The sequence below is a fragment of the Scyliorhinus canicula genome, chromosome 13, assembly GCF_902713615.1.
Source record: "Scyliorhinus canicula chromosome 13, sScyCan1.1, whole genome shotgun sequence".
Classification (NCBI taxonomy): domain Eukaryota; kingdom Metazoa; phylum Chordata; class Chondrichthyes; order Carcharhiniformes; family Scyliorhinidae; genus Scyliorhinus; species Scyliorhinus canicula.
In genome coordinates this window covers 115,030,811-115,052,959 of record NC_052158.1, presented here as the reverse complement: position 1 = coordinate 115,052,959, position 22,149 = coordinate 115,030,811, and the positions used below count along the sequence as shown (strand labels likewise).

Genomic DNA, 22,149 nt, shown 5'->3' with positions numbered 1-22,149 from the left:
AAGTGTAATTAATTTCAATTTGTGATCGACTACCATGTAATTCTATTCACTGAGGGGAAAATACCAGCAAGGTACATTAAAATAGCTCATAAAATTATATTGCCAGCTCTTCATAGTAAGTCTGCCACGGCACTTATAAGATCAACCTTAAAATTCATGAATAGGCTGAACCTTGTTCTTTTCAGTGTAACAGTGATTCATTGTTGCCATAATTTGCTGTGTGGGGTGCAGAACACAAGCTAATCAGTAAAATAAGCTTAGAGAGTAAAAAGATGAAATCATTGGCCCATAACTTCTGTACAATCTTCTGGGGCGTACGGAGACTGTACGCCGGGATACTGTGTGAAAGTCCGGAAACGTGGGCATGCGCACTTAAAGCGTACCACGTTTAAACTCCCGACCCTTTTTTAAAAAATGTTTTCATGGAAGCGCTTTGTTGAACCGGCTGAATGGATACTAATAGGACAGCGCTAACTTGGCCTGTTTGCCTCGATATTGGATAAGTTTTTACACTATTTATTTGCACCTTTTCTTTTCCGTCCAGAATCATCGAGCAGAGGCAGGAGACATCGGAGACCATTTGTTTGGTGGATTAATGATTTATAATAGTGTTTATAAATATGTTTAAAATGCACATAAAGTGAAATAAATATTTTGTTCAAACTTTGGCTTGTCATGAGGCTGCTAATTCCAATTAAAAAGTACTTTAATTTATAAAATGTGCTTGTAATCACAGAAAATGAAAGAAAGATTTTTAAAAAACTTTTGTTTGTCATGAGGATGTTAATTCCATTCAAGGAACTATAATAATATATAATATATAATAATGGATAGAGTGGATATTGACTGCAGGTAATCTTTAGAGATCACTCGCTAATGTGTATGATTGTCCACCTAAGAAGCTCCCATGTTACTGGTCATGGGTTCTGTGGGTCTTTGTATGACTGATGAGTCCAATCCTAGAGCTGCATCTTCGACTGCAGGGGTTTCCAGAAGATGGGATTGGTCCTTGGATTCTGGATCGCTGTTATTCCTTTCTCGGGCTGCATTTTTGGGCCTTCTCTAGCTGTTCGATGTCGAGGAAGAATTGCATCCCTTTAATCAAGAGGTTCCTCCAAGTATGCCTCTTCTAAGCAAGGGTATCCCAGACTTTGATGTCAATGTTGCATTGTGAAATGTTGAAGGAAGACCTGAAGCCAAACTTTAACTGCCGCACTCCGTTAATAGTGAAGGTGAAACTCATGACAGTTATAGTGTGTTATAGAATCATAGAATCATAGAATTTACAGTGCAGAAGGAGGCCATTCAGCCCATCGAGTCTGCACCGACTCTTGGAAAGAGCACCCTACCCAAGGTCAACACCTCCACCCTATCCCCATAGCCCAGTAACCCCACCCAACACTAAGGGCAATTTTGGACACTAAGGGCAATTTATCATGGCCTATCCACCTAACTTGCTGCCCATCTTTGGACTGTGGGAGGAAACCGGAGCACGCGGAGGAAACCCACGCACACACGGGGAGGATGTGCAGATTATGCAGGGCACAACTTTGCCCGTCAGCATGGACTGAGCATTCACCCTGAAGATGACTTGCTACCAGAAGTGGAGGAGTCGGAGGGCAAAATGGAGTCTGATGCAGATATAACTTGCGGTGCAGGTGTGGAAGCCCAGGCTCCAAGTGATGCAAGATATGTTCGAGTGTGCCTGGCAACTGCTGCTTTTGGACATCGAACCCTCCCTCCTTCCCCCCTCTCCCCCTCCCTTCACTTCGCCAAAGACAGACAACAGAATCATTGTGTCCAAGTAAAAAAATATTTTATTGATTGTTGTGTTAAAGTGAAAAGATGTATATTATTGCAAGAAATTTGGAAAAGTTGAGATAGTTATTAAACTAAATGTAATACAGCAGCTGCTACGTTTCCATGCTAAGTAAAATGTTAACATAGAATCAAAGTTCTGTATTTATAACATTATTTTTGTTAATAAATGTTTTCCATTAAACTTTGCATACTCCTAAAAATGTTTTATTGAAACATAAAAACAACATTTAATTATGAGATCATTGTAAATTAATAGGATAATTGAAGTTAACAAGGCAGAAAGGTAATAATGATAAACCAAAATCAAAAAAAATCAGGGCCGGGATTCTCCAATCCCCCGCCGGGTCGGAGAATCGCTGGGGGAGGGGGGGGGGGGGGGGGTGCGCGAATCTCGCTACGCCGTTCCGGTGCCAGGCTGCCAATTTTCCGGTGACTCCAATCGCGCCGGCGTGGTCGCCACTGCGCTGGTCAGGGGCCCCCCACCCCCGGCGATTCTCCATGCTTGATGGGCCGAGTACTCACCAAGTCCCGCCGGCGTTGTTTGCTTATGGTCCTGCCTAGTGGGACCTTGGTGTTCTGGCTGCGGGAGGCCGGCCTTGTGGGGGGGCGGGGGGGGGGGGCGGGGGGGAACCAACTCTGCGGGGTCCTCCACGGTGGCCAGGTCCGCAATCGGGCAATCAATTGGCGGGCGGGCTCATTCCGGGGGGGGTGGGCTATGTTCCTCCGTGCCAGGCCCCTGTCGGGCTTCACCATATTGCCCGGGGGCTGGCGAAGAGATGGCCCTGGTGCGCATGCATGGACCCGTGCCGGCCATGGCACCATGCGCAGACCGGGCTGGCTTTCGGCGCCAGAGCAGCGCACAGCACTCCGGTGCCGGTCTGGCCCTCGAGGAAGGGGTGAATGCCTGGGCCTGGAGGCCCGTTGATGCCGGCGTCGCTCATGCTGGTTTTGATGTCGGCATCAACACTTGGCCGGGATTCTCTGAAATCCCGGCCACAATGTTACAAGGCCAGTGACAGCTAAAACAAAAAATCCTGGGAGACACCAAATCAATCTTACAACCAGGTCAGAACCATCTTGTAACAGTATTTTATGACCCCTTTGATGTGTTGGGCTGGCTGGGTCGATGTGGACTGCACTTGATGCAGTGTCGCGAGAGACGGACTTCCAACACTTGATGAGATGCAACACGATATTATTTAACATCTAAATGATAATACATGTTCAACTGTGGGTTGACACTATGCTGACTTGACTGGAAACCTGACACTAGCCTGACCAGACTTACTAGCTACCACATGGTGTTTGCACTGGCTATGCTCACAAACTCTGACTGTCTCAGTGGCTGGGTCCAGAGAGAGCGGGAAAACCGGTGCCCTCTGGCTTTATAGTGGTCGTGTCCTGTCTGGTGATTGGCTGCTCTGTTCTGTGTGCTCACTGGTCATCCTGTGTGTCAATCACTGCCTGTCTGCACTCCATTATATACATAGATGTATATTATGACACCCTTCTGCAGGTCTGTAAGTAAACGGTGTTATTTACATTTTGTCCTGCTTCAGGAATCTCTGTTGTTAGTGGTCTGAAAAATTCTGACTTCTCTTCTTCCAAACTAAATTTTCAGTTACCTTATTCTAAATTAAAACATAAAAACAGTTTTGAGCATGCCAAAGGAAAAGTTATATAATTATATAGTGCAGATTTAAATAGATTCATAGGTTTTGTTATTTGTTTTAAATCTATATTCACTTTTAAATAAGAAATAATCATCTTCAGTCAGAAAAGATACAATTAAAAATTGCTTTAAAAGAACCAATAATAACATTATCTGTATAAAAGAAAAACCCTGACTTATACAAGAAATCCAGGTACGACCTCCACAAAGCCATAAGGGATGCCAAGAGACAATACCAGCCGAAGCTAGCGTCATAGACTGACGACACGGACTCTCGTCGGTTGTGGCAAGGTTTAAACAACATAACGGGCTACAAAGCAAAGCTGAGTAGAATCTCCAGCGGATGTGCTGAGAAGAATCTCCAGCATGAACTCAATGCTAATTTCTAGCAGGAAACCATCAAACCGCTGTCAACTGCCCCAGCAGCCTCGGACACATCCATACCTACAGTCACAGCTTCCGATGTCAGATCGGCCTTTTTGAAAGTGTACCCTCGGAAAGCACGAGTCCCTGGCTGTGCACTCAGATCCTGCATGGACCAACTGGCGGGTATGTTCGCAGAGATTTTCAACCTCTCCCTACTATGTTCCGAGGTTCCTACCTGCTTCAAGAAGACCACCGTCATATCGGTGCCAAAGAAAAACCAGGCAATGTACCTGAATGATTACCGTCCGGTGGCCATGACATCTGTCATTATTAAGTGCTTCGAGAGGTGGTCATAAGACACATAAACTCCATACGCCCAGAATGCCTTGATCCACTGCAATTTGCATACTGCCACAACTGGTCCTCAGCATCTCACTGGCCCTACGTCCATCCCTGGAGCATCTCAACAACAAGGACCACTACGTTTGACTCCTAATCGTTGACTACAGCTCCACCTTCCACACTAGAATCCCAGCTAAGCTCATATCAAAACTTCAAAACTCCTCTCTCTGCAACTGGATCCTCGACTTCCTGACCCACATATCACAATCAGTAAGGATAAACAACAACACCTCCTCCATGAGAGTCCATAATACCTGGGCCCCGCAAGGCTGCATACTTAGCCCCTTACTATATTCTATATACACACACGACTCTTGAAAAATTTGGCTCCAACACCATCTACAAGTTTGTTGATGGCACGACTGTAGTTGGTCGGATCTCGAACACTGATCAGTCAGAGCACAGGAGGGAGATAGAGAGCCTAGGGGCATGGTGTAATGACAACATTCTCTCCCTCAACATCAGCAAAACTAAGGAGCTAGTCATTGATTTCAGGAAGCGAGGTATCATACAAGCCCCTGTCAGCATCAATGGTACCGAAGTGGAGATAGAACATAGAATATAGAACAGCACAGCACAGTACAGGCCCTTCGGCCCACGATGTTGTGCCGACCATTTATTCTAATGTAAGATCAACCTAACCTACACCCCTTCAAATTTACTGCTGTGCATGTGCCTGTCCAAGAGTCGCTTAAATATCCCTAATGACTCTGACTCCACCACCTCCACTGGCAGTACATTCCACGCACTCACCATTCTCTGTGTAAAGAACTTACCTCTGACATCTCCCCATATACCTTCCTCCAATCACCTTAAAACAATGTCCCCTCGTGACAGCCATTTCCACCCTGGGGAAAAGTCTCTGGCTATCCATGCCTATCACCTTGTACACCTCCATCAAATCGCCTCTCTTCCTTCTTCGCTCCAGTGAGAAAAGCACTAGCTCCCTCAACCTTTCTTCATACGACATGCTCTCCAGTCCAGGCAGCATCCTGGTAAATCTCCTCTGCACCCTCTCCAAAGCATCCACATCCTTTCTATAAGGTGGCAACCAGAATTGGACACAATATTCCAAGTGTGGGTGAACCAGGGTTTTATAAAGCTGCAGCAATACCTCGTGGCTCTTAAACTTAATCCCCATGTTAATGAAAGCAACACACCATACGCCTTCTTAACAACCCTATCACCCTGGATGGCAACTTTGAGGGATCTATGTACGTGGACCCCAAGATCCCTCTGTTCCTTCACACTTCCAAGAATCCTGCGTTTAACCCAGTATTCAGCATTAAAATTCGTCCTTCCAAAATGAATCACCACATTTATCGAGGTTGAACTCCACTGCCACTTCTCAGCACAGCTCTGCATCCTGTCAATGTCTTTTGTAACCTGCAACAGCCCTCGACACTATCTACATTGTGGCATTGGCAAACTTACTAACCCACCCTTCCACTTCCTCATTCAAGTCATTTATAAAAACCACAAAGAGCAGAGGTCCCAGAAAAAATCCCTGCGGGACACAGGTGATGTCCCAGAGGACTGGAGACTAGCCAATGTTGTTCCTTTGTTTATGAAGGGTAGCAAGGATAATCCAGGGAACTACAGGCCGGTGAGCCTTATGTCAGTGATAGGGAAATTATTGGAGACAATTATTCGAGGCAGGATCTACCCCCATTTGGAAGCAAGGGGTTGTATTAGCGAGAGGCCGCACGGTTTTGTGAAGGGGAAGTCGTGTCTTACTAACTTTTTTTTAATAAATTTAGAATATCCAATTCATTTTTTCCAATTAAGGGGCAATTTAACATGGCCAATCCACCTAACCTGCACATCTTTGGGTTGTGGGGGTGAAACCCACGCAGACACGGGGAGAATGTGCAAACTCCTCACAGACAGTGACCCAGGGCTGGGATTCGAACCCGGGTCCTCAGCGCCGTAGGCAGCAATGCTAACCACTGTGCCACCGTGCCGCCTGTGCCGCCCGTGTCTTACTAACTTGATAGAGTTTTTTGAGGAGGCCACAAAGATGATTGATGCATGTAGGGCTGTGGATGTTGTCTGTATGAACTTCAGTAAGGCCCCTCATGGCAGACTGGTACAAAAGGTGAATTTACACGGGATCAGAGGTGAACTGGTAAGAAGGATACAGAACTGGCTAAGTCATAGAAGGCAGAGAGTAACAACGGAAGGGTGCTTTTCTGATTGGAGGGCTGTGACTAGTGGTGTTCTGCAGGGATCAGTGCTGGGACCTTTGCTGTTCGTAGTATATATAAATGATTTGGAGGAAAATGTAACTGGTCTGATTAGTAAGTTTGAGAACGACACAAAGGTTGGTGGAATTGCGGATAGCGATGAGGACTGTCAGAGGAGACAGCAGGATTTAGATAGTTTGGAGACTTGGGCGGTGAGATGGCAGATGGAGTTTAATCTGGACAAATGTGAGGTAATGCATTTTGGAAGGTCTAATACAGGTAGGGAATATACAGTGAATGGAAGAACACTCAAGAGTATTGACAGTCAGAGAAATCGTGGTGTACTGGTCCACAGGTCACTAAAAGGGGCAACACAGGTGGAGAAGGTAGTCAAGAAGGCATACGGCATGCTTGCCTTCATTGGCTGGGGCATTGAGTATAAAAATTGGCAAGTCATGTTGCAGCTGTATGGGACCTTAGTTAGGCCACACTTGGAGTATAGTGTTCAATTCTGGTTGCCACGCTACCAGAAGATGTGGAGGCTTTCGAGAGGATGCAGAAGAGATTTACCAGGATGTTGCCTGGTATGGAGGGCATTGGCTCTGAGGAAAGGTTGATGCTACGACCCAGAAAGCAGAACAGTGCCTATGCTTCCTCAGGAGACTAAGAAAATTCAGCATGTTCACATTGACTCTTCCCAATTTTTACAGATGCACCATAGAAAGCATCCAATCTGTCTGCATCATTGGCTGGTATGGTAACTGCTCGGTCCAAGACCATAAGAAACTACAGAGAGTTGTGAACACAGACCAGTCAATCACCCGACCCTGCCTCCCATCTGTTGACTCTGTCCACACCTCCTACTGTCTTGGAAAAGCGGGCAGCATAATCAAAGGTTCCTCTCAGCCGGGTTATTCTCTCTTCCACCTCTTCCATTGGGCAGGAGATATAAAAGTCTGAGAACATGCACTAACAGGTTCAAAAACAGCTTCTTCCTTGCTGTTACCAGACTCCGGAATGACCTTTGTATGGACTGAATTGATCTCTCCACCTATCATCTCTACTGAGTAGCACTACACTTTGTATGCTTCACCCGAATGTATTTACATTGTGTATTTATGTATGTCCTATGTTTTTCATGTATGGAACAATCTGCCTGGACTGTATGCAGAACAATACTTTTCACTGTACCTTGGTACATGTGACAATAAATCACATCCAAATGCAATACACATCCAGAAAAACAGTAAAGAAAAACGACAACATACTTTTAAAACAATTATGATGGCGCAGTGGGTTAGCACTGCGGCCTCATGGCACCGAGGTCCCAGGTTCGTTCCCGGTTCATGGGTCACTGTCCGCGTGGAGTTTGCACATTCTCCCCATATTTGCGTGGGTTTCGCCCCCACAACCCAGAAATGTGCAAGCTAGGTGGATTGGCCACGCTAAATTGCCCCTTAATTGGAAAAAATGAATTGGGTACTCTAAATTTATAAAAAAAAACAATTATGATACCTGTTGCTTGTTGTCCTCAATAATAACCTGAATAAATTCATGGCTTCAATGAGCATTGCCTTAGTTTCCCTGTCATAAGGCACCATTCAAACTGCGCCCCTCTGGGGCCGACACAAAATGTCCTGCCGTAGAACCAAGGCTGCTGCTGGAACCGGAAAGTCCACTGCGATTTTTGAGTGCAAGTAAGTGCGCACGTTTCCACTCAGTTTTGGCGGCCCATGGCTTCCTGCCGATACACAGAAGTTACGGGCCATTCTTTCTTACTTGATAGTGAGACACAAGGTGCAGGCATAGCTGCAAAGTACAATGTGTTGTAATGAGTATGAAATATTAAAAGTCAAAATTAACATATGGCACTGAGTATGAAATGGATGTTTAACAAGAATTAGCCACTGGAAAAGAGGGCTATAAAACGGAAAACATCTCAGAGAGAAACAGATCCCACTAGATGGTGCTACCATCTAGATGTTTTATTCCCATGTTCCTTTCAGTCAATCGAAGATAAAAGAAAGAGAGGGGATTGTTATTGTCAACAATAAGAATAAATAACATGAAGATTCCCTGAAGACATTAAGCATGACAGTAAAATTAAAACAGTAAAATATGTGTGAGAGTTTTGTTGCCCACAATATGTGTAGAGTAATCTGCAAAAGTTGCCAAATAAGTAGTGGTATACATTGAAGCTGGTAACTTTCAAACAAAACATTATTTTCTGTGGTTTTGACTCCTTACCAGGAGATCTCAAAGAAAATCATACAGAACAAAGATGAGAAAGCACAAGAAAAATGTGGAGACCATCCTAAAGGCAAATGACATGTCTAATGAGGAATTTAGCTGTAAGTTTCAGAGGAAACACAGTAACGTTTTATATGATGCCAAGCTTCAGACAATAAAGCATCAAGGATCGCCATTGCAGGGAAATCTGTTAGTCAGATTCTTTTATAACATAAACCATATTGCAGGTGGAGGCAAATGGTTTGAAAAATCTGAATTAAACAGCTGCAAAAGAGAAGCATTTAATGTCTGTAAAGCTGCAACTTTTCATTAAGTCTGAAAATCAATAATGGGAAGTAGGTGCACAGATCACTGGTGAAGGATTGTGGTTTGCGTAAAATGGTTGTGTGGGTTTATGTAATAAGCAGTAAAACCCACAAATATCTATGCCAGCCAATCACAGACCACAATATCACAGGCCATCAAGTCGTTCTCTGTCTCGTCTCTCCTAAAAGAGTTGGTTTCATGCAATGGTTTGGTTTATGATCGCCAGTCACCTTCTGGCACTTTAGAGAAGGGACCATTATGTATGTGCAATTCTTAACGGTGACTGCTTGAAACCTGTTTTTATTATTGGATGATTGGCAGCCAAATCCAATCCTGTTCTCACTCGATATCCACATTTCCAGTAGGGTGACTAGATAATGAACAAAACCAAGAACCATGACTGATCTTTCCCCTCCCTAACCCATGGCTACTGGTACCAATTTTGATGCTTCAGTTGTTGCCGCTGCTGAGTTCAGGGATCAATACATTCCTGGTTTGAACCGTTCTTTTTGAGCTATTGGGAAGCGATTCAACAGGTTTAAGAACAAAAGCACCTTCTATTTTAAAACACATATGGGGCGGGATTCTCCGACCCCCCGCCGGCTCCGGGGATTTGGCGGGGGCGGGAATCGCTGGCAGCGGGCCCCCCCGGGATTCTACGCCTCACGATGGGCCAAGTGGCTGCCGTTTTCGGCCAGACCCGCCGGCGTCAATTAGAGTAGGTACTTGCAGACGGCACCTGGCTGCGCGGGCTGTGTCCGGGGTCCTCGGGGGGGAGGGGGGGGGGGGGGGGGGGGCGTGGGAGGATCTGGCCCCAGGAGGTGCTCCCACGGTAGCCCTGGCCCGCGATCGGTGCCCACCGATCCATGGGCTGGCCTGTGCCATGGGGGCACTCTGTGTCTGCTGCTGTGGTCCTCCTCGATGGCCGACGCGGAGATGATCCCCCCAGCACATGCGCTGGGATGACACCAGCACACGCTGGCGCTCCCACACATGCGCCAACTCGCGCCGGCCGGCGGAAGCCCTTCGGAGCCGGTTGGTGTGGTGCCAAGCCCGTTCCGTGCCAGCTGGTGGGGCGCAAACCACTCCGGCGCCACCAGCCTAGGCCCTGAAGGTGCGGAGAATTCCGCACCTTCGGGGCTGCCCGATGCCGAAGTGGTTCACTCCACACCTTCGCACCAGAGTTGCCCGCCCCGTCGAATCACGGAGAATCCCGCCCATGGTTTTCACATCAGTTTTTAGTTAATAAACGGCCTGGCCAATCTATTCAGAAGCACTAAATCGTCAAGTCCAAAGTCAGACAGGTGGTAACTAAGTGATTTGACTTTTGAAATCATTCCAAATTAATGAATGCAAAGAGGTGAGAATGTGCTGCATCAGGTATTCACATGCATCAGCCTTAATTGGTAATGACGGATTCATTCTTCTCAAGTACAATTCAAGAATGGTCCTCTGGTTTAAGAGGACAACTTGGAGCAGGATAGTTTTAAACAGGACATGAATAATCTGGGAAATTATTGGAAAGATACGTGCCAGAGCAGGCCATGCATTACAAATAACGTGCCAGTAATGCACACCAGAATTTTTAGAAGCAAATAGTAACTCCTTCAGCATGTTCACTTTCGCTATGCAATTTACCTGTCCACCCAGATCTTCTGTCTAATTGGAAATTAGCAAGTAGGCTGGCTTTGGCCGGCACGGTAGCACAGTGGTTAGGATTGTTGCTTCACAGTGCCAGAGTCGCAGGTACGATTCCCGCTTGGGTCACTGTCTGTGTGGAGTCTGCACATTCTCCCCGTGTCTGCGTGGGTTTCCTCCGGGTGCTCCGGTTTCCTCCCACAAGTCCCGAAAGACACGTTTGTTTGTCAATTTGGACATTCTGAATTCTCTGTCTGTGTACCTGAACAGGCGCCGGAGTGTGGCGATTAGGGACTTTTCATAGTAACTTCATTGTAGTGTTAATGTAAGCCTACTTGTGACAATAATACAGATTAAAGATTATTCTTCTGAGTTAATTTTTACATTAGAGAGAAAATAGCCCTGAGCCTTTGAGTCAGTCTTTTGTAAATAAACTAGACCAAAGCAGCTCCAAAATTAGATATCTTTCAAATTCAGTTTGTCGCATTATATGATTGACATAAAAGACTGATAGCACTAAAGCTCTGAAAAATCAATGTTTTAAATGCAGAATTAGACAAAATGATTAATTGCCCTGTATGGACAAGATTTTTATGTAAATGTGAGGTGCTCACGTTTGGAATGTAAGCATTGCAAATGCTACCTTCATCTTACTCACGAGAGGTCTATCACTGAGACCCACATCAATTCATTCAAACTGATCAGCTTCTGTCTGTTAATTTGCAGAATGTACCTAACATACAAAAAAAAGGTGTGGTGACTTGTTTGTTATTATACAACTGTCTTTTGTTTCATTATGCCTCAGGAACACTGTGGACTGATTAAACTTGCAAAGTGCATTTAGTAATGCGAGCAGAGATCCACAAAACAGTATAGTCATATTGGTATCTTTATTGCAACATTAAGTCTTTAAATACAGGATTTTTAGTTAGCCTTTAATGAAAACCTTTAACAGAATAAAATCTCACTTTGGAAAATAATCCAAAACGCTGCCCATGCGTAAAAACAGGCATGGGAATATAAATACAAATTCTATCAAGAGTCTGGCCTTGTAGGGCAGCATGGTGGCCTAGTGGTTAGCACAGCTGCCTCACGGTGCTGAGGTCCCAGGTTCGATCCCGGCTCTGGGTCACTGTCCGTGTGGAGTTTGCACATTCTCCCCGTGTCTGCGTGGGTTTCACCCCCACAACCCAAAAATGTGCAGAGTAGGTGGATTGGTCACACTAAATTGCCCCTTAATTGGAAAAAAATAATTGGGTACTCTAAAATTAAAAAAAAAAGGGTCTGGCCTTGTGACTTGTTTAGCCCCATTGAATATGTAAATCTAACCGGGAGTTATTTCCTCCTGAATTTTTGGAAGTAAGCTCCTGGCATCGATCGGCCTGCTCAGCCACCTCTGTCCACTTCTGCAAACTAAGTTGCCTGGGTATCCGTAATCACCTGAAGAAAGATTCTCTTTCTTATTCTTGAGTAACTCATGCAAGTTATTTTCCACCCTATTCTTCTAAAGCAAGCAGGAAACCAATGATAGATAGGTGGGTAACATGCAGAATATGAAGAGTAAAACTCTAGTGTGTGCGCAATGAGGCGTGCTAATTATAGCTGTGACAAAGTCCCATTTACTGCTTTATTGTGATCTTTCTATTTCTCAGACCAGTGAACCAGGCAGCTTTTCAAGTGAGACTGTAAGTTTATGTTGTAGGCATGTACCAAAAGGACTACATTAACTCCATATGTTTTAACTTTAAGGGTGAAATTTGTCTTCGGTGCCAGTGCAGATTGGATGGCAGCAAATCAACAGCCCATGTTACACTTTGTCCCGGTTTCTTACCCATTGAAAAGTGACCAATGTGATATTGCTTGTCTTGCATTATCACACTTTCAACAATTGGCAAAGAGGTGGCTGATTTATTTCATCAGCCTGAACCTGATTAAAAGTCAGAGCTGAGAGGCCAATGCGCTAACCTGCTGTGCTACTGAAGTCCCCATATAAATTTTTCTCTCAAGTCAAGTCTATCGCTAAGGTACGCATCATTTTCTTCAGACAAAGTCCATTTGCTGAAGAATTCACAATCTTCTCACGTTTGTTTGGACCTGGGTATTTTGGACAGCTGCATGTGGGTCTGAAAAGTTCGAATAAGCTAACAAAAAATTCATTAAAAAATTGAACTCCCCAGCTGTTAATCAAGAAATGCTGTCTCGTTTGTATTCAATTCTTAGGTTCTCATATTAGTTTGAGCCATTGAATTCACGGGTAATGAACAAATATCCCACTGTGCACACTGCAGCTCTGTCTCCGTTGTGTTATTGCATTCTACTGATGGAGCCAAGGAAAAACAGCAATATTTAGAGAGGAAATCAAATGGTCACATTCCGTGGATCCTAGCAACTAACATTTTTGGGGATATGGAAACAAAGTCAAAGAAACTTTTTTAAAATTTAATTAATTGCACTTGCTTCACATCACTTTTGGAACTTTTGGTATATTACCCCATTTGGCCTAGTGCTATCGATAACGAAGTAAATTCTACTATTTTCATTCTATTTAGGGAAGATGCAAAGAAAGAGAAAAAGATCAATTCCATATCTAATTTTAATTTCCTTATTTGGTGCTTTAACATAGATTGTGCTTTATAAGTCAACCTGGTGTATAAGACAAGCCAATTTCTCGGCACCAAAAATCATGCTTTCACATATATGGATTGTATTAGTCGATCGCTCTTTTCAGCTACAAAATGCTATAATCACATTATGGCCTCAATTTTTCTTCTCAGAAATTTGTTTTTTACTTACCTTGTGCTTTAAGTCAACACATGGAATCCTGCAGTTGGGTTGCATTGCAAATAAATGGTAGCGTTTGTGACAGGCCAACAAAGAGCAGACATTACTAGGCACGTGCTGCGCAGAAAGGGCTCTTCCAACAAAATGCATGAAGTACAAAGCTGCTTTCAAGCTAAAAGTTGCAACATTTGCTAACTTGTCAAATAACTGCTGCAGCAAGGGAATTTGGTGTTAATGAAAAACTGGTGGGAGAATGGAAAAAGAAAGAATCCACCCTGAAGAAGATGCCCAAGACCAAATACATTATCGGAATGGAGACCAACCACTGGCCTGATATTGAGAAGCATATGTCGGAAGGGTCCTTGAAAATCATAGGAACACTTACATGGTCAGCAGAAATGCAGGGCAGCACGGTGGCACAGTGGTTCGATCCCGGCCTTGGGTCACTGTCCACGTGGAGTTTGCACATTCTCCCCGTGTCTGCGTGGGTCTCACCCCCACAACCCAAAGATGTTCAGGGTAGGTGGATTGGTTCCAAGCAACAGCTAGCTGGTGTAGCCACTTTAAGGTACAAAACAATCTTGTGTTGCTACAGAAGACCAAAATTGCTCAGAGAGTACCAAGGGACCTGATGCAAAAATGATCGATTTCCTGCTTTTCATCATTAGACAGTGGCAAAAACACAATTACCCATTAGGAAGATAATTTGTCGTGGTTGGATGATTCTAAAAGCGAAAGTGTCAAACCTGAATTAGAGTAGGACACTTATGATGATGGCATAGCCAAAGTGACTCAAAATGAATACGATGAACTCTTTGTATCGCAAATCGAAGACAATGAATCTGGCAATTTTAAAATGTTTGATTGAAAGGTATTTTTGTACAATTAACTCATTCAATACACCGTGCGATATTAATTTAATATGAACTACTGACATTGTATTTGTTTTGCATATCCACCCACATCAGTGTTTTACATCTTATACTCGCCATAAAAGTCGAGCCCCAAGATCAACTTATATGTTGCAATCTACGGTAAATTATTCCATTAATTTAGTGGCAATTATTGCTTCTGTTTTGGTTTAGTAATCTAATAAAATTCCACTCAACTACTTCCAGCCATAATTTTTGAAAGAATCATATTGTAGTGATTTGCCCAAGGGTTTCTCTACTCATTTATCTGTGCCCCGCAGTCTTGTGCTTTCCTTCTCAGTTGCTCATAGGCGCCTACCATTTTCAATTTCAATGAGAAATTAGCAGTACAACTAGGGATAGGAATATATGAAGGCAGCACGGTAGTGCAGTGGTTAACACTGCTGCCTCACAGCACTGACGACCAGGGTTCAATCCTAGCCCGGGTCACTGTCCGTGTGGAGTTTTCACGTTCTCCCCATGTCTGCATGGGTCTCATCCCACAACCCAAAGATGTGCAGGGTAGATGAATTACCCCTTAATTGGAAAAAAAAGAATTGGATATACTAAAGTTTTAAAAAAAGTTTCCCGTTGCCATTCTCATGTGTGCTCTTCCTGAAGAAAGCGCCACCTGTAAGCTGCCTTGAAGTTCCAGCTCTTCCACCATCACCACCAAAAATATGTTGATTCTACCATTGGTCATGCCTCTTAACCAGGAGCATGGGACCCTTAGGGTATCTAGCATAGCAAGGGTTAATGTGAGACTGGGTACCGTATCACCCACAGGATGATGTAAAGAGACACATGACCTGAGACTAGAGAAAGAGTTGTAGGTTGTCTAGAAGTAAACATGGAGTTAGCATCAAACTTGGACTACAGCTTACGTGCATCGTTATGTGTCCCCGACAGCATGGTGGCACAGTGGTTAACACTTCTGCCTCACGGCACTGCGAACTCGGATCCCGGACCCGGGTCACTGTCCATGTGGAGTGTGCACATTCTCCCCATGTTTGAATGGGTCTCACCCCCACAAACCAAAAAGATGTGCAGGGTAGGTGAATTGGCCACACTAAATTGCCCCTTTTATGTGGGACCAATAAACACTTAATGTTCAACCGCACAAGCTTCTGACCTCTTAGTGAGACAGTGAATAAACCATCACAACATGGCGGAAGTGAAGGAATTATTGCGATCCCAGCTGGTGCTACAACTGGACGAGAAGATCCCAGATTGGAACCCTGGCTCAAAAGATTGTAACTTTTACTGTTTGAAATAAAACATGGAGGAACAGAGTCAGAGGACCGCTAATCAGTATTAACAGCAATGAAACAAACATTTATTAAACGTGTAAAGTTGGATTATTATCCAATACTCCTTTACTCCCCGCTTCGCTTTACAATTACATATAGGTTTCAGGATTAACACGAATTATAAAGTACATTTTAAGCTACAATGGTCTCAACAATACACAAAGTCCCATTTAATCATACCAGGTGACTTTGGACATATATACTCTGCATTCAGAATGGCAAATGAATGTTTGTGCATGTTTCCGCAGAATCCCCACACCCAACCCTCAGATGACTTTCATGTGACAGTTTCCAAACTCCATTCCCCAAAACACACTTTAAAAACTTCTCTCATATGTATGCTTTCCCTTAGCGGTTTGCATTCCAAAATCCAGACCAGGTTTTCAAAATGACACTTTTAAACAAAGCTTCTGCTTCACTTTTAACAGTGAATCCAATCCAGGATTTTACACCATCACCTTTTAGGTTTCCTTGCTTTTACAAACTCCGAGATTCAGCCACCAATTTCCATAGTTATTTTGTTGTTAAATCTCAGAATACTGAAAATCACTTCAAATATCTTTCTGGTGTCTCAGATTTTTGTCGGTCTTTTCACTGAGCAGTTCTCTGTTTTAGTACGTTTAACATCAGACTGTTTGGAAACTTCTCTGCATTTCTTTAGTTTCCTCAACTAGTTGCCCTTGAGGTCTCTGCATTTGTTTTCTTAACCATTACTCCACGGTATAGCTTTTCTTCTCGCAAAGCTGAGAGAGGTTCCCTCTCCAGCTGTCTAAGCCAACTGCTTCTAGCATGAGGTATGAGAGCTGACGTCTCTCTCACTACTTGGCCGCGATTCTCCGACCCCCACGCCGGGTGGGAGAATCGCGGGAATGCCGAGTGATTCATTCCACGCCGCCCTGGCACCCGCAGGCGATTCTCCCACCCCCCCCCCCTCCCCACCCCCAAAACAGCGTGTCGCGTTTTGTGACAGGCCGCTCGGAGAATCACCGTTCCAATCGAGCGGCGATTCTGTGGCCCGAAAGGGCCGAACGGCCTGCCTAATCTGACCAGTTCACGCCGGCGTGAACAGCGCGCGACCGCTGCGTGTGGGGCCTGTGGGGGGTGGAGGGAGAATCGAGCACCAGGGGGGTGCTCAGGCGGGTTCTGGCCCGCGATCGGTGCCCACCGATTGTCCGGCCGGCGTCTCTGAAAGACGCACTCTTTTCCCTCCGCCGCCCTGCAAGATCAACCCTCCATGTCTTGCGGGGCAGCGGAGGGGAAGATGGCAACCGTGCATGCGCGGGTTGGTGCCGGCCAACCTGCGCATGCGTGGGTGACATCATTTAGGCGCCGCCGGCCACGTCATTCAGGTGGCGCCGCTTTGGCGCAAGCGTCAAGGCCCGGCGCGCGAGATTGTCGCGCCGCCGCTCCTAGCCCCCTGGGGGTTGGAGAATAGGGGGCGAGGAGCGGCCTCCGACGCCGGAGTGAAACACTCCGGTTTTCACTCCGGCGTCGGCACTTTGTCTCCCTTTGGGAGAATCGCGCCCCTTTTCTCCAACTGAAATCAAATTAGCTAAACTAAAACTCAGTTTTTCCACAGGCTTTTGTGATCTGGTGAGGTCCTCTGTTACGGGCGGCTAGTCAACTCTCAACAGTGTCCTTGCTCAGAACCATAACTTTTTAAAATTTAGAGATGGTGCAAAAAGATTGATTTGTTCCAGGAGAGATAATATAAGAAATAGGTGTTAAGGTTAAGAAACTACATGTAATTGGTATATTTTGGAGTTGTCTAAAAGTTTAATTATTGTTTTATTTTATTTTGTAAGTTTGTTTATAAAATAATCAAGTCCTATTTGTTAAATTATCACACCTGGAACATCGATCTTTTTGCACCATCTCTAAACTTTAAAAAGTTATGGTTCTGAGCAAGTCTTTTGGAAACTGTTGAGAGCTGACCAGGCATCCGTAACATAGGACCTCACCAGATCACAAAAGCCTGTGGAAAAATGTCTGAGCAAAATTCCAAAAATAAAAAGGCTGAAAGGCAGAATGCAAAATTAATAACAAAAACTAATAACATATTTGAACTTTGATTCAATCTGAAGACATGAAAGAAGAGATGTTCCATATAGAGGAGCAAATTCGTACAAGTAAAATTTTACGAAGAAGGTTGAAGATCTAACGAGAGAATTGAAAGAATTTAAGCAGCGACCAGAGACGACGGAAGAAATAATCAAAAAATAACTGAATGCCCACACAAAGTAATTAAACTTATACAATAGTTCCACAAATAACTCTACAAGGGCAATCTTACCAGAGTAGTTGGTGAGCTGAATTAAAAGATTCACAAGCTCGAAAAACAACTGGAAAATCAGTGTAACAAAATACTTGGGTAAAATTGAGAAGCAAGGAGGAATTTCAATTTTTGAAATGTAAACTACACAAGGGTGATCAACACGCAAAAAAAGCATTGGGTTCAGACCATGAACGAACAGAACGAATAGCTCTGGAAAGAATGCGATAAGCCGATGGCCCTTGAGCAGACCAGATGGGAGTTGTCAAGCTCCTGTGTATAAGGGTAGCGCGATGGCACAGTGGTTAGCACTGTTGCTTCACAGTGCCAGGGTCCCAGGTTTGCTTCCCGACTTGGGTCACTGTCTGCATGTTCTCTCCATGTCGCCGTGGGTCTCACCCCCATAACCCAAAGATGCGCAGTGTAGTTTTTAAAAATAAATTTAGAGTACCTAATTCATTTTTTTCCAATTAAGGGGCAATTTAGCAGGGCCAATCCGCCTACCCTGCACATCTTTGGGTTATGGGGGCGAATGTGCAAACTCCGCACGGACAGTTACCCAGAGCCGGGATCGAATCTGGGACCTCGGCACCGTGAGGCAGCAATGCTAACCACTGTGCCACATGTGCAGTTGAGTTGGATTGGACATACTAAATTGCCCCTTAATTGGAAAAAATAATTGGGTACTCTAAACTAAAAAAGAAAAAAAGAAAACAAATTTCAACTACACAGAACTCCAGAGCTCTTAGTGAAATACTGAACAAACGTTTGGAACATTTATCTGAGCCAGGATGACTCACAAAAAGGCGGTGATGACCTCACAAAAGGGCAATTTGATGGCTGGCAGCTCTACGAGATGGACTTTTTTTAAGAGTGAGGATGAAAGTCTCCCTTGCTGCCAATCAACATTCGTTAGAGTGCAAAATGGCAGTGGACCTGCCGGAGTCAGCAGGGATGTGTTTGCTAAGGTTATCTTATGAGGAGAGGTTGGTTACATTGGGCTTGTACTCATTGGAGTTTAGAAGAATGAGAGCTGACCTGATTCAGACATACAGGATTCACAAGGGGCTTGACAGTGTAGATGCTGAGAGAATGTTTCCCTTATTGGAGAGTCTAGAACTAGACAAGATAATCTCAGAGTAAAGGGCACCCGTTTAAGACAGAGATGAGGAAGCATTTCTAATGAAATTGTGTAATTCTTTACCACAGAAGGCTGTAAAGTCTGGGTCATTAATATGTTGAAGGCTAACTCAGGCTGATTTTTAGTGAGTAAGGGAATCAAGGGTTGTGGGGTAAAGCGGAATCGTGAAGTTGGGGATTATAGCTAATCAGTCGTGAACTCATTCAATAGGCCAAATGGCCTACTTTTGCTCCTACCAGCCCCTGCCACCCAAAAAGTTCATTCCCTCAGTATATTTCAGATATCATTAGAGGGAGAGCAAATCAGGATATAAAAACCCCGACCCGAATGTGGGCTGGGCGCGGGGTAGTCCCTTCTGGGACCAGTGTACAAAGAGTCTTCTTTATGTACAGTGTACAAAGAGTCTTCTTTATTGTTTTTAAAAAAACATTTTATTAAGGCATTTATAATTTTTTTAACAAACATTTCAAGAGGAAAAATAACAAAGTAACACCCACACAACCAACAACCACACCCAGCCAACATGGCTTACATACACAGATCCCCAGTCCCCCTCCCCCACTAACTAATCAACCATTCTCACTACCTTCCCCCCAACTTCCAACAGCTTAAATTTCCCCAAAGGTGTCGATAAACGTCTGCCATCTCCGGGCAAACCCCAACGTCGATCCTTTCAGGGCCGACTTGATCTTCTCAAGCCTGAGAAACCCGGCTATGTCACTGACCCATACTCCCAATGTCAGGGGCTCTGAGTCCCTCCACGCATATAAGATCCGTCTCCAGGCTACAAGGAAGGCAAAGGCCAAAACATTAGCCTCTCTCATCCGCTGGACTCCCGGGTCTACCGACGCACCAAAAATCGGCACCTCTGGACTCGGAACCTTCAATACCATGGACATGACATCGGCACATCCTTGCCAGAATTCCCTAAGCTTCGGACATGCCCAAAACATGTGGACTTAATTCGCGGGCCCTCCAGCACACCGACCATACCTATCCTCCATCCCTTTAAAGAACCTACTCATACGGGCCACAGTTAGCCCTGTGAACCACCTTGAATTGGATCTGGCTGAGCCTGGGTCTCCTTTATTATTAATAAATATTTTGTTCCTTACGCTTCCTGTGGCCTGTCCTTGAACTCAACGCACTCCATCTGATTTTTCCCTCTTTGGCTCCAACAACTGAGTGACTGCTGCTTATTTCATGCCCCTGCCTGAGGTGAATGTTCTGCCCATATGGTAAATGGTAGAATATTGAGAATCAGCACAACACAATCTTCGACATTTGGGCTGTAGTCTCGTGGAGTTAATTGCTTACTAGTTATAAAATCCAATGAATCCATTGTGATTTGATCCATTCCACCAGCCTACTTGATAAACAGTGAAGATGCAAATGATCCTCACTATTTAGAAAATAGATTAGGTATGGGCGTTGCCATGGGAGAGTGTAAGTGATATGTATTTATATTGTATTTAAAATGTTTTGTATATGTGCACATCCTTTGTTGTCACGACTCTTTAAACACACTCTTACATCAAGAATAAGCTTTGAATTCAAAATGTTCTATGTATTGACTTATAATAGATCCTTCCTGTCTAACGGATGCTTATTACTGTTGGTTGATGTGCTCGCTTCGGCAGCACATATACTAAAATTGGAACGATACAGAGAAGATTAGCATGGCCCCTGCGCAAGGATGACACGCAAATTCGTGAAGCGTTCCATATTACTGTTGGTTGATGAGTCAATCAAATCCATCAAACCGTGTTTCCTTTTCCCATTTTTTCTCAAATCTCATATGTTGCCAAATAAGTGTTTAACAAGATATGTATTTTTTAAATGAGGTATTTCAGAAATTGTTCTATCTTTTAACATTTTCATGAATTTCTTTTGCATCAAGCCCTCCGTCTGTCTCAAAGACCTGTGGCTTTGATTGGATATTTTCCTCACTGTGGTTGGCGAGATCTTTCAACCACATTTGAGTATTCTGAGTCTGTACAGTTTGAGAGGATTTCTGAAGGTAAACTGACCATTACAAGCATGTGTGGGTTGCTGAATCTGTGCATTAATAAGCACTAAAGGGTAAAAGATTGTGGGCGAGATTCTTCCATCGGGAGACTAAGTGCCGACGCCGGAGTGAAAACCGGAGTGTTTCACTCCGGCGTCGGAAGCCGTTCCTCGCCCCCTATTCTCCCACCCGCGGGGGGCTAGGAGTGGCGCTGCGCCATTTACGCGCGCCGGGCCTTGGCGGCGTGTAAAAGCTGCGCCGCGTAAATTACGTCACCCGCGCATGCACAGGTTGGCTGGCGCCAACCCGCACATGCGTGGTTGCCGTCCTCCCCGCGGGCGCCCCGCAAGAAATGTCGGAGTGATCTTGCGGGGCGGCGGAGGAAAGGAGTGCCTCCTTCAGAGAGGCCGGCCTGCCGATCGGTGGGCACCGATCGGGGGCCAGACCCCTTTTGTGCACCCCCCCCCCCCAGGACGTTCCCACGCTGTCCACGCCGGCAGCAACCAGGTGTGGTCGGCGCCAGTGGGAACACTTCGTATTGGGCAGGTCACTCGGCCCATCCGGGCTGGAGAATCGTCGCTTGCCCATTACAAACGGCGAGCGGCGATTCTCCGAGCGGCCAGCCATAAATCTCGTGCGCGCCGGTTTGGGGGTGGGGGGGGGGGGCAGAATTGCCCCCTGTATCTCCTTAAGTTGTGAATGTTTCACAGTTTTTGCTTTTTCCAAAAGATTCGTAACAAACTGACGATCGAATGGTCACAGCTTTATTTCAGGCTCATCTTGCGCTTATTCACAACAGAAAACTTTTGAGAATGTGAACAGGAATGCCTACGATTGTAGTTTCCTTGTTGATGGTTGGGAAACTAAATTACGAATGTACCAATGAAAAATAGATTTTTGTTTAATCAGTTAAAATCTGCAACTGAAGCATTTTTGAGCTTAATGGAGATTTTCTTGCTAACATCTAAAAACTTGGAACCTACATAAAGAGTGAGTTTTTGCACTTTTTAGAGGGTAATTTTTGTTCATAAAAATTTGGTGTTTACTGAAACAATACATGTTGATTCACTTATAATGTATAATGT

General features: G+C 44.7%; 1 non-coding gene across 1 annotated transcript; it reads left to right on the top strand.

Moving 5' to 3' along the window:
- Positions 1-20,680: 20,680 nt before the first annotated feature.
- On the top strand, positions 20,681-20,787 carry LOC119976885. The gene has a single exon (XR_005463045.1). It is a non-coding gene; the product is annotated as a U6 spliceosomal RNA (small nuclear RNA).
- The last annotated feature ends 1,362 nt before the right edge of the window (positions 20,788-22,149 follow it).